General features: G+C 43.6%; 1 protein-coding gene across 2 annotated transcripts in view; it reads right to left on the minus strand.

Annotated features, from left to right (window-relative positions):
* Nucleotides 1-14118, minus strand: part of LOC129834291 (protein kinase C-binding protein NELL1-like) — a 466854-nt gene that overhangs the window by 319080 nt on the left and 133656 nt on the right. The window lies entirely within an intron of this gene.

Genomic DNA, 14118 nt, shown 5'->3' on the forward strand with positions numbered 1-14118 from the left:
CCCAGACCTGTTGTTTTTCAACTCTTAATGATCAGCTATGAAAAGCCAACTGAAAATTATTCATGATTATTATTTGACCATGCTTGTCACTTATGAACATTTTTGAACATCTTGGCATAGTTCTGTTATAATCTCCACCCGGCACAGCCAGAAGAGGACTGGCCACCCCTCATAGCCTGGTTCCTCTCTAGGTTTCTTCCTAGGTTTTGGCCTTTCTAGGGAGTTTTTCCTAGCTACCGTGCTTCTACACCTGCATTCTAGCTGTTTGGGGTTTTAGGCTGGGTTTCTGTACAGCACTTCGAGATATTATCTGATGTACGAAGGGCTATATAAAATAAAATTGATTGATTGATTGATTGATATACCTGCTGGAGCGCGTGCTACAGGTAGGTGCTGCTATGGTGACCAGCGAGCTGAGATAAGGGGGGACTTTACCTAGCAGGGTCTTGTAGATGACCTGGAACCAGTGGGTTTGGCGACGAGTATGAAGCGAGGGCCAGCCAACGAGAGTGTACAGGTCGCAGTGGTGGGTAGTATATGGGGCTTTGGTGACAAAACGGATGGCACTGTGATAGACTGCATCCAATTTATTGAGTAGGGTTTTGGAGGCTATTTTGTAAATGACATCACCGAAGTCGAGGATTGGTAGGATGGTCAGTTTTACAAGGGTATGTTTGGCAGCATGAGTAAAGGATGCTTTGTTGCGGAATAGGAAGCCAATTCTAGATTTGACTTTGGATTGGAGATGTTTGATGTGGGTCTGGAAGGAGAGTTTACAGTCTAACCAGACACCTAGGTATTTGTAGTTGTCCACATATTCTAAGTCAGAGCCGTCCAAAGTAGTGATGTTGGACAGGCGGGCAGGAGCAGGCAGCGATCGGTTGAAGAGCATGCATTTGGTTTTACTTGTATTTAAGAGCAGTTGGAGGCCACGGAAGGAGAGTTGTATGGCATTGAAGCTCGCCTGGAGGGTTGTTAACACAGTGTCAAAAGAAGGGCCAGAAGTATACAGAATAGTGTCGTCTGCGTAGAGGTGGATCAGAGAATCACCAGCAGCAAGAGCGACATCATTGATGTAAACAGAGAAGAGAGTCGGTCCAAGAATTGAACCCTGTGGCACCCCCATAGAGACTGCCAGAGGCCCGGACAACAGACCCTCCGATTTGACACACTGAACTCGATCAGAGAAGTAGTTGGTGAACCAGGCGAGGCAATCATTAGAGAAACCAAGGCTGTCGAGTCTGCCAATGAGGATGTGGTGATTGACAGAGTCAAAAGCCTTGGCCAGGTCAATGAATACGGCTGCACAGTATTGTTTCCTATCGATGGCGGTTACGATATCGTTTATGACCTTGAGCGTGGCTGAGGTGCACCCATGACCAGCTCTGAAACCAGATTGCATAGCGGAGAAGGTGTGGTGTGATTCGAAATGGTCGGTAATCTGTTTGTTGACTTGGCTTTCGAAGACCTTAGAAAGGCAGGGTAGGATAGATATAGGTCTGTAGCAGTTAGGGTCAAGGGTGTCCCCCCCTTTGAAGAGGGGGATAACCGCAGCTGCCTTCCAATCTTTGGGGATCTCAGACGACACGAAAGAGAGGTTGAAGAGGCTAGTAATAGGGGTGGCAACAATTTCAGCAGATAGTTTTAGAAAGAAAGGGTCCAGATTATCTAGCCCGGCTGATTTGTAAGGGTCCAGATTTTGCAGCTCATTAAGAACATCAGCTGACTGTATTTGGGAGAAAGAGAAATGGGGAAGGCTTGGGCGAGTAGCAGAGGGGAGGGCAGTGCTGTTGTCCGGGGTAGGGGTAGGCAGGTGGAAAGCATGGCCAGCCGTAGAAAAATGCTTATTGAAATTCTCAATTATAGTGGATTTGTCGGTGGTGACAGTGTTTCCTATCTTCAGAGCGGTTGGAAGCTGGGAGGAGGTGTTCTTATTCTCCATGGACTTTACGGTGTCCCAGAACTTTTTTGAATTTGTGTTGCAGGAAGCAAATTTCTGCTTGAAAAAGCTAGCCTTGGCTGTTCTAACTGCCTGTGTATATTGGTTTCTGGCTTCCCTGAAAAGTTGCATATCACGGGGGCTGTTCGATGCTAATGCAGAACGCCATAGGATGTTTTTCTGTTGGTTAAGGGCAGTCAGGTCAGGAGAGAACCAAGGGCTATATCTGTTCCTGGTTCTAAATTTCTTGAATGGGGCATGCTTATTCAAGATGGTGAGGAAGGCATTTTTAAAAAATGACCAGGCATCCTCTACTGACGGGATGAGATCAATATCCTTCCAGGATACCCCGGCCAGGTCGATTAGGAAGGCCTGCTCGCTGAAGTGTTTCAGGGAGTGTTTGACAGTGATGAGTGGAGGTCGTTTGACCGCTGACCCATTACGGATGCAGGAAATGAGGCAGTGATCGCTGAGATCTTGGTTGAAAACAGCAGAGGTGTATTTGGAGGGCAAGTTTGTTAGGATGATATCTATGAGGGTACCCGTGTTTACGGAATTGGGGTGGTACCTGGTAGGTTCATTGATAATTTGTGTGAGATTGAGGGCATCAAGCTTAGATTGTAGGGTGGCTGGGGTGTTGAGCATGTTCAAATTTAGGTCGCCTAGCAGCACGAGCTCTGAAGATAGATGGGGGGCAATCAGTTCACATATAGTGTCCAGAGCACAGCTGGGGGCAGAGGGTGGTCTATAGCAGGCGGCAACGGTGAGAGACTTGTTTTTAGAGAGGTGGATTTTTAAAAGTAGAAGTTCAAATTGTTTGGGAACAGACCTGGATAGTATAACAGAACTCTGCAGGCAGTCTTTGCAGTAGATTGCAACACCGCCCCCTTTGGCCGTTCTATCTTGTCTGAAAATATTGTAATTGGGGATAAAAATGTCTGAATTTTTGGTGGTCTTTCTAAGCCAGGATTCAGACACGGCTAAAACATCCGGGTTGGTAGAGTGTGCTAAAGCAGTGAACAAAACAAACTTAGGGAGGAGGCTTCTAATGTTAACATGCATGAAGCCAAGGCTATTACGGTTACAGAAGTCATCAAAAGAGAGCACCTGGGGAATAGGAGTGGAGCCAGGTACTGCAGGGCCTGGATTCACCTCTACATCACCAGAGGAACAGAGGAGAAGTAGGATAAGGGTACGGCTAAAAGCTATGAGAATTGGTCGCCTAGAGCTACTAGAGCAGAGAGTAAAAGGAAGTTTCTGGGGGCGATAAAATAGTTTAAAGGAATTATGTACAGACAAAGGTATGGTAGGATGTGAATACAGTGGAGGTAAACCTAGGTATTGAGTGATGATGAGAGAGATCTTGTCTCTAGAAACATCATTGAAACCAGGTGATGTCATCGCATATGTGGGTGGTGGAACTGAGAGGTTGGATATGGTATAGAGAGCAGGGCTAGAATCTCTACAGTGAAATAAGCCAATAAACACTAACGAGAACAGCAATGGACAAGGCATATTTACATTAAGGAGAGGCATGCTTAATCGAGTGATCAATAAGGGCACGTTGTGTTAGCTAATCCAAGTTTATCATTTTAAAAGGCTAGTTGATCATTAGAAAACGGTGGTGGTGATTAACCTGTCTAGGACTGGCGGCAACCCCCCCCACCCCCACTGAAAAGGCAGAGCCGCGAAATTCAAAAAAAATTTTTTTTTTGAATATTTAACTTTCACACATTAAAGTCCAATACAGCTAATGAAAGACACAGATCTTGTGAATCCAGCCAACATGTCCGATTTTTTTAATGTTTTACAGGGAAGACACAATATGTAAAGATGTAAATCTATTAGCTAAACACATTAGCATAATCCACCATCTTTTCTTTGTCCACCAACACCAGTAGCTATCACCAATTCGGCTAAACTAAGATATTGATAGCCACTAACCAAGAAAAAAGCTCATCAGATGACAGTCTGATAACATATTTATGGTATAGGATAGGTTTTGTTAGAAAAATGTGCATATTTCAGGTAGATAGTTTACAATTGCACCCACCGTCACAAATGGACTAGAATAAATACAATGAGCAACGTGTTTACCTAACTACTAATCATCAAACATTTCGTAAAAATACACAGCATACACTAATCGAAAGACACAGATCCTGTGAATACAGACAATATTTCAGATTTTCTAAGTGTCTTACAGCGAAAACACAATAAATCGTTATATTAGCATAGCACATGTGCAAACATTACACCAGCATTGATTCTAGCCAAAGAGAGCGATAACGTAAACATCGCCAAAATATATACATTTTTTCACTAACCTTCTCAGAATTCTTCAGATGACACTCCTGTAACATCACATTACAACATACATATACAGTTTGTTCGAAAATGTGCATATTTAGCCACCAAAATCATGGTTAGACAATGAGAAAAGTAGCCCAGCTGGTCAGAAAATGTCCTGCGCCACATTAGACAGTGATCTAGTCGTATACATAAGTACTCATAAACGTGACTAAAAAATATAGGGTGGACAGCGATTGATAGACAATTTAATTCTTAATACAATCGCGGATTTACATTTTTTAAATTATCCTTACTTTTCAATACAGTTTGCGCCAAGCGAAGCTACTTCTAGCAAGATGGCGTCATAAGCGATTAACAATTTTCGACAGAAACACTATTTATCATAATAAATTGTTCCTACTTTGAGCTGTTCTTCCATCAGTATCTTGGGCAAAGAATCCTTTCTTGGGTCTAATCGTCTTTTGGTCGAAAGCTGTCCTCTTGCCATGTAGAAATGTCCATTGCGTTCGGCATGAATTGGAACCGTGCCCAGAGATTCACAGTGTCTCAGAAATAAATGTCCCAAAATTGCACTAAACGGGTATAAATTGCTATAAAACGGTTTAAATTAACTACCTTATGATGTTTTTAACTCCTATAACGAGTAGAAACATGACCGGAGAAATATTACTCCCTACACTAATGCTTGGAACAAGTGCGGGTCGGTGGCCACCACGCGCCTGACGCACCTAGAAAAGAGTTCCTACCTACAGGTTTTTTTCATTTATAGTGGCTGTGATTGGGCAATCGACACCATTCAAATCGTCATCACGTAAAGGCATCCAGGGGAAGACGTAAGCAGTGTCTGTATGCTCATAGCAATAACAGTGGCCTTAAAACTGACTCCAGATCAGGGGCCAAAATGTGTGAAATCTGACTCCATGTCAGGGAAATTGCTGTAGAATGAGTTCTGTTCCACTCAGACAAAATTCCAACGCCTATAGAAATTATAGACTGTTTTCTATCCAATAATAGTAATAATATGCATATTGTACGATCAAGAATTTAGTAGGAAGCCGTGTAAAAAATTACACGATTTACATAAATAGTGACAACAGCACCCCCTAGCCTCAACAGGTTTTAAAGAAGCAATAAAACTGTCCTTTGTTAGTTGAGTATCTGGAGCATCAGCATTTGTGGGTTCGATTACAGTCTTAAAATGGCCAGAAACAAATAACTTGTCAGACGATATCCAAGATGGCGTAGCAGTCAGATGTCCATTGTCCTCGTCTTGTCCCGTGTATATATATTTTTCTTTGCATATCTTTTTTATATATATATTATTTTCTTCTTAAACTCAACTTCAAAACACTCTCCTGCAACCCACCTCACCAAATGTGGTGCGGATCTGTTTTTTTTCTTCCTCAAAAGTATTATTTACCTCGTATCCGAAATCTACAACAGAAGCTAACAAGCTAACCAGAAGTTAGCCAGCTCACAAGCTAACGTTAGTAGCTAACGTTAATAGTTCAGCTAACCACAGCTAGCGCTCATCAGCTATCCTTTAGCTCGGAAATCTATTGCCAGTTTTGTACAACGCGACTCAGACCAGAGCATACCAGACCTATTTTTCTATCCATATCCCCGGATTTTTACCTCAAGCTCTGGACATTTACACCTGGATCTTGCAGCTAACTAGCTGCTATCCGAGTGACTATCGGCTAACATCAATTCCGGAGCAAACACCAATTATCCCGGAGCTAGCCAGCTGAAGAGTGCCATCAGCCACTCCTGGGCTACAATCACCTATCCGGACCCGTTTTACTGCCGATGCGGAGCCCCACCGGGCCTTCACGACTGGGATACCGACGTTATCTGCCCGAGGGAGTATTTCAACCGGCCCCTCCATCGCGACGTAACCTGAACGTCCATATACTAACTGCGGCCCGCTAATCGTTAGCTGTCTTGAGCATATCGGCTGCTATCTGAACAGGTCTATCGAACAATCTTCTTAGGCCACTATAACTATTTTGACAACTGGATTGGTCCCCTCTACCACACGGAACCCCACTAATCTACCGACGGAATTGCACGGCGTGGCTAAAAACAGACCTCCATCTTCTGCTAGCTTGCTACCCATGACTAGCTGTCTGAATCACGAAGCTAGCACCAGTTAGCAAACACAATTCTACAACTCTCAACCTCTCTTTCGCCACCGCCATCCGGCTTGGATTCTCTGTCCACACGACCACGTCTGGTCTGCAGACAAATACCCCATCCGCTGTGCCCTCAACCAGCCTCCGTCTGAGCAGACCCCCTCCGTCTGAGCAGACCACCCCCCCGGGCTACTAACTTTAAACGCCGCGGGCTAGCTTAGTGGAGGCCTCACTACTTCATCTACGGCTGGCCCCTGGACACTATGATCACTTGGCTACATAGCTTATGCCTGCTTGACTGTCCATTAATTCACGGTACTCCATTCTGTTTATCTGTGTTTTATCTGTCGGCTCTGTGCCTTAACTCAGGATCTGTGTGTAGTTAATCCGACCCTCTCTGCCCAGTCGTCGCCATTTTTTACCTTCTGTTGCTGTGTTAGCCGACTAGCTGCTGTTATCTGACCTGCTGTTTTAGCTAGCTCTCCCAATCATGACCTGCAATCACTTTATGCCTTATTGTATGTCTCTCTCAAATATCAATATGCCTTGCATACTGTTGTTCAGGCTAGTTATCATTGTTTTGGTTTGCAATGGACCCCGTAGTTCCACTCTCCGTACCTCTGATACCTCCTTTGTCCCACCCCCCACACATGCGGTGACCTCACCCATTGAGACCAGCATGTCCAGAGATACAACCTCTCTTATCATCACCCAGTGCCTGGGCTTGCCTCCGCTGTACCCGTGCCCCACCATACCCTGGTCTGCACATTATGCCCAGAATCTATTCTACCACGCCCATAAATCTGCTCCTTTTATTCCGCTCTAGGCGACCAGTTTTGATAGCCTTTAGCCGCACCCTCATCCTACTGCTCCTCTGTTCCTCGGGTGATGTGGAGGTAAACCCAGGCCCTGCATGTCCCCAGTCACCCTCATTTGTTGACTTCTGTGATCGAAAAAGCCTTGGCCTCATGCATGTCAACATCAGAAGCCTCCTGCCTAAGTTTGCCTTACTCACCGCTTTAGCACACTCTGCCAACCCTGATGTCCTTGCCGTGTCTGAATCCTGGCTTAGGAAGGCCACCAAAAACTCTGAGATTTCCATACCCAACTATAACACTTTCCGTCAAGATAGAACTGCCAAAGGGGGAGGAGTTGCAATCTACTGCAGAGATAGCCTGCAAAGTTCTGTCATACTTTCCAAGTCTATGCCCAAACAGTTTGAACTTCTAATTTTAAAAATTAATCTCTCCAGAAATAAGTCTCTCACTGTTGCCGCCTGCTACCGACCCCCCTCAGCTCCCAGCTGTGCCCTGGACACCATCTGTGAATTGATCGCTCCCCATCTAGCTTCAGAGTTTGTTCTGTTAGGTGACCTAAACTGGGATATGCTTAACACCCCGGCAGTCCTACAATCTAAGCTTGATGCCCTCAATCTCACACAAATCATCAAGGAACCCACCAGGTACAACCCCAAATCCGTAAACATGGGCACCCTAGTAGACATTATCCTGACCAACTTGCCCTCCAAATACACCTCTGCTGTCTTCAATCAAGATCTCAGCGATCACTGCCTCATTGCCTGTATCCGCCACGGGTCCACGGTCAAACGACCACCCCTCATCACTGTCAAATGCTCCCTGAAACACTTCTGCGAGCAGGCCTTTCTAATCGACCTGGCCCGGGTACCCTGGAAGGATATTGACCTCATCCTGTCAGTTGAGGATGCCTGGTCATTCTTTAAAAGTTACTTCCTCACCATATTAGACAAGCATGCTCCGTTCAAAAAATGCAGAACCAAGAACAGATATAGCCCTTGGTTCACTCCAGACCTGACTGCCCTCGACCAGCACAAAAACATCCTATGGCGAACTGCGATAGCATCGAAGAGCCCCCGTGATATGCAACTGTTCAGGGAAGTCAGGAACCAATACACGCAGTCAGTCAGGAAAGCAAAGGCCAGCTTTTTCAAGCAGAAATTTGCATCCTGTAGCTCTAACTCCAAAAAGTTCTGGGATACTGTAAAGTCCATGGAAAACAAGAGCACCTCCTCCCAGCTGCCCACTGCACTGAGGCTAGATAATACGGTCACCACTGATAAGTCCGTGATAATCGAAAACTTCAACAAACATTTCTCAATGGCTGGCCATGCCTTCCACCTGGCGACTCCAACCTTGGCCAGCAGCCCCGCCCGGCCCGCTGCTACTCGCCCAAGCGTCCCCAGCTTCTCCTTTACCCATATCCAGATAGCAGATGTTCTGAAAGAGCTGGAAAACCTGGACCCATACAAATCAGCTGGGCTTGACAATCTGGACCCCCTATTTCTGAAACTGTCCGCCGCCATTGTCGCACCCCCTATTACCAGCCTGTTCAACCTCTCCTTCGTATCATCTGAGATCCCCAAGGATTGGAAAGCTGCCGCTGTCATTCCCCTCTTCAAAGGGGGAGACACCCTGGACGCAAACTGTTACAGACCTATATCCATCCTGCCCTGCCTAGCTAAGGTCTTCGAAAGCCAAGTCAACAAACAGATCACTGACCATCTCGAATCCCACCGTACCTTCTCCGCTGTGCAATCCGGTTTCCGAGCCGGTCACGGGTGCACCTCAGCCACGCTCAAGGTACTAAACGATATCATAACCGCCATCGATAAAAGACATTACTGTGCAGCCGTCTTCATCGACCTGGCCAAGGCTTTCGACTCTGTCAATCACCATATTCTTATCGGCAGACTCAATAGCCTCGGTTTTTCTAATGACTGCCTTGCCTGGTTAACCTGTCTAGGATCAGCGTGGCGCTAGCGGCACACCCCCCCCCCCCCCACTGAAAAACCAGTGCCGCGAAATTCAAAAAAAATATTTTTTTTAAATATTTAACTTTCACACATTAAAGTCCAATACAGCTAATGAAAGACACAGATCTTATGAATCCAGTCAACATTTCCGATTTTTAAAATGTTTTACAGGGAAGACACAATATGTAAAGATGTACATCTATTACCTAAAAACACATTAGCATATTCCACCATCTTTTATTTGTCCACCAACACCAGTAGCCATCACCAATTCGGCTAAACTAAGATATTTATAGCCCCTAACCAACAAAAAAACTCATTAGATGACAGTCTGATAACATATTTATGGTATGGGATAGGTTTTGTTAGAAAAAAGTGCATATTTCAGGTAGACTTCATAGTTTACAATTGCACCCACCATCACAAATGGACTAGAATAATTACAATGAGCAACGTGTTTACCTAACTACTAATCATCAAACATTTCGTAAAAATACACAGCATACACGAATCGAAAGACACAGATCCTGTGAATACAGACAATATTTCAGATTTTCTAAGTGTCTTACAGCGAAAACACAATAAATCGTTATATTAGCTTAGCACATAGCAATTAGCAGCCCAGCATTGATTCTAGCCAAAGTGAGCGATAAAAGTCAACATCGCCAAAAGATATTAATTTTTTCACTAACCTTCTCAGAATTCTTCCGATGACACTCCTGTAACATCACATTACAACATGCATATACAGTTTGATCGAAAATGTTTATATTTAGCCACCAAAATCATGGTTAGACAATGTGAAATGTAGACAAGCTGGTAAAGAAAACGTCCTTGCGCCACTTAGACAGTGATCTACTCTTATACATAAATACTCATAAACGTGACTAAAAAATATAGGGTGGACAGGGATTGATAGACAATTTAATTCTTAATACAATTGCGTTATTACATTTTTTAATTTATCCTTACTTTTCAATACAGTTTGCGCCAAGCGAAGCTACGTCAAAAAACATGGCGTCCTAAGCCACTAAAATGTTTCGACAGAAACACGATTTATCATAATAAAAATGTCCTACCTTGAGCTGTTCTTCCATCAGTATCTTGGGCAAAGGATCCTTTCTTGGGAGAAATCGTCTTTTGGTGGAAAGCTGTCCTCTTGCCATGTGGAAATGTCAACTACGTTCGGGATGAACTGAAAAGCGCACCCAACTTTTCACATCGTTGCAAAAATAAATGTCCCAAAATCGCACTAAACGGATATAAATTGCTATAAAACGCTTTAAATTAACTACTTTGTGATGTTTGTAACTCCTATAACGAGTGAAAAGATGACCGGAGAAATATAACAGGCTAAACTAACGCTTGGAACAGGAGAGGGTCGGTGTCTTCCACGCGCGTTACGCAGCAAGAAAAGACTTGCTAGCTAAAGGTTTTTTTCATTTGTAGGGCCTGTGAACGAGCAATCGAGCCCGTTGGAATCGTCATCACGTAAAGGCATCCAGGGGAAGACGTAAGAAGTGTCCGTATAGTCATAGCAACGACAGAGCCCTTTTAAATGACTTCAGAAAAGTGGCCAACGTTTCTCAAATCTGACTCCATGTCAGGGAAATTGCTGTAGAATGGGCTCTGTTCCACTTAGAGACAAAATTTCAACTCCTATAGAAACTATAGACTGTTTTCTATCCAATAATAATAATAATATGCATATTGTACGATCAAGGATTTTGTGGGAAGCCGTTTAAAAAATTAGCCACATTAGCATAAATAGTCTAAACAGCGCCCCCATCCCCAACAGGTTAACCAACTACTTTGCAGACAGAGTTCAGTGTGTCAAATCGGATAGCATGTTGTCCGGTCCTCTGGCAGTCTCTATGGGGGTACCACAGGGTTCAATTCTCGGGCCGACTCTTTTCTCTGTATACATTAATGATGTTGCTCTTGCTGCGGGCGATTCCCTGATCCACCTCTACGCAGACGACACCATTCTGTATACTTCCGGCCCTTCCCTGGACACTGTGCTATCTAACCTCCAAATGAGCTTCAATGCCATACAACACTCCTTCCGTGGCCTCCAACTGCTCTTAAATGCTAGTAAAACCAAATGCATGCTTTTCAACCGTTCGCTGCCTGCACCCGCACGCCCGACTAGCATCACCACCCTGGACGGTTCCGACCTAGAATATGTGGACATCTATAAGTACCTAGGTGTCTGGCTAGACTGCAAACTCTCCTTCCAGACTCATATCAAACATCTCCAATCCAAAATCAAATCTAGAGTCGGCTTTCTATTCCGTAACAAAGCCTCCTTCACTCACGCCGCCAAACTTACCCTAGTAAAACTGACTATCCTACCGATCCTCGACTTCGGCGATGTCATCTACAAAATAGCTTCCAATACTCTACTTAGCAAACTGGATGCAGTTGATCACAGTGCCATCCGTTTTGTTACTAAAGCACCTTATACGACCCACCACTGCGACCTGTATGCCCTAGTCGGCTGGCCCTCGCTACATGTTCGTCGTCAGACCCACTGGCTCCAGGTCATCTACAATGCTATGCTAGGTAAAGTGCCGCCTTATCTCAGTTCACTGGTCACGATGGCTACACCCACCCGTAGCACGCGCTCCAGCAGGTGTATCTCACTGATCATCCCTAAAGCCAAAACCTCATTTGGACGCCTTTCCTTCCAGTTCTCTGCTGCCTGCGACTGGAACGAATTGCAAAAATCTCTGAAGTTGGAGACTTTTATCTCCCTCAACAACTTTAAAAATCTGCTATCCGAGCAGCTAACCGATCGCTGCAGCTGTACATAGTCCATCTGTAAACTACCCACCCAATTTACCTACCTCACCCCCATACTGCTTTTATTTATTTACTTTTCTGCTCTTTTGCACACCAGTATCTCTTCTTGCACATGATCATCTGATGATTTATCACTCCAGTGTTAATCTGCTAAATTGTAATTATTCGATTTATTGCCTACCTCATGCCTTTTGCACACATTGTATATAGATTCTCTTTTTCCTACCATGTTATTGACTTGTTTATTGTTTACTCCATGTGTAACTCTGTGTTGTTGTCTGTTCACACTGCTATGCTTTATCTTGGCCAGGTCGCAGTTGCAAATGAGAACTTGTTCTCAACTAGCCTACCTGGTTAAATAAAGGTGAAAAAAAAAAAAAAAAAGTCCTCAACTGTCAGCTTCGTTAAAGAGTACCCGCAAAACATCAGTCTCAACTTCAAAAGTGAAGAAACGCCTCCGGGATGCTGTCCTTTGAGACTGTAATCGAAGCATATTGAAGTTAGAAACAATAGGATTTGAAGCAATAGGCTACAACTCTGAGACAAGCATGGGGACTGGTCTTGATAAATTCTTATTTACAAGGAGAGCCTACTCCTTCCTCCCCATTGGGGAATTGAACCCTGGTCTCCCGCGTGCCCGCACAACATGGGGATTCTTTAGCTAAATAGCCCAGCACTGTAGCCTACTCCCGACCGTCACAATGCACAAGAAACTCAGAGGGCTTTTCATTTTTCTTGGAATAGAAACACCATAATATTAATCAAATTAATTAAGCAACATTTCTTACAATCAGACCCATATACTATGTTCTTACAAAAAATAGGTTTCAAGTTGGCTAATACAGCCACTACTGAGGGCTATCAAATACTTCTCAAAGATGCCCTCTGGTGGTCAAACTAGCACTAACTAGCATTAATGGTACCAGTGGTTGGCACGTTACAGAATTCTGCGGCACCACGCAAGCTGTGCTGCTGTACGCTGCATCTTTTAAAGGACGAACCACTGTAGTCATACAGCAATCCGTAAAGCCAGCTCCTTGCAGTGTAAAAAATTCATGTAATTTACAGATTTTATCTTCATAATAATAAACAAATTCTTGTACAATTACAGTAATAATATCTAATTGTTTGTTTACCCTGTAAAATAATGGTTTACTTTAATTATAACATCTTGGCATTTTTCAATTTTTTTATGGGAAATTATTCAAATTTTACATATGGAAAAGTACTTTTGTGTGTACATCAGAGTCTTTAAGTTAACTGTAAATAAAATAACAAAATTATTTTATATTACAGTTTTACAGTAATTCTATAGAAATACACAATAAAAATAAAGTAATTTCTGATTATAATAGGTGTTTAAGCTGTAAATCAACTTGACAATTTCGTAAAAATACACCCTAAATCAAGGATCATCAACTAGATTCAGCCACGTGCAGATTTTCTTTCTTGAGCGGATGGTCGGAGGCCAGAACATAATTGAGCAATAAGGCCCAAGGGGGTGTGGTACGTGGCAAATATACCACAGCTAAGGGCTGTTCTTATGCATGATGCAACGCGGAATGCCTGGCTACAGCCCTTAGCCGGGGTATATTGACCATGTACCACAAAACCCAGAGGTTCCTTATTGCTGGTTACCAACATAATTAGAACAGTAAAAATAAATGTTTTGGCATACCCGTGGTATACGGTCTGATATGCCACGGCTGTCAGCCAAACAACATTCAGGGTCAAAGCACCCAGTTTTTAATCACAAATGATTTGTCGACTGCAAATTGACAGCAAAAAGCCCAAACTGATATAATGTTTGACTAAAACACAATCATTTCAAACCTCTCTATTACGCGTGGGAATAGTTATTTGTACATTAAATCCAGTGGAGCTTATGTCCTGGTGTTTTTACAGTCTGTTATGTCCAATAAAGAAAGAAAGAAAGAAACACTGGGGGGTGGGAGTAAATTGGCCGAATTCAGAGTCATTCTGGTTCATCTGTTCTGTTGCATTGTTATCACATGCTAAAGTTGAACACTGACAGTTTTGTAGCTTTAATGAGACTTATGAGACTCTCTCTCTGTGTGTGTGTGTGTGTGTGTGTGTGTGTGTGTGTGTGTGTGTGTGTGTGTGTGTGTGTGTGT

The sequence above is a fragment of the Salvelinus fontinalis genome, chromosome 35 (assembly GCF_029448725.1).
Source record: "Salvelinus fontinalis isolate EN_2023a chromosome 35, ASM2944872v1, whole genome shotgun sequence".
Classification (NCBI taxonomy): Eukaryota; Metazoa; Chordata; class Actinopteri; order Salmoniformes; family Salmonidae; genus Salvelinus; species Salvelinus fontinalis.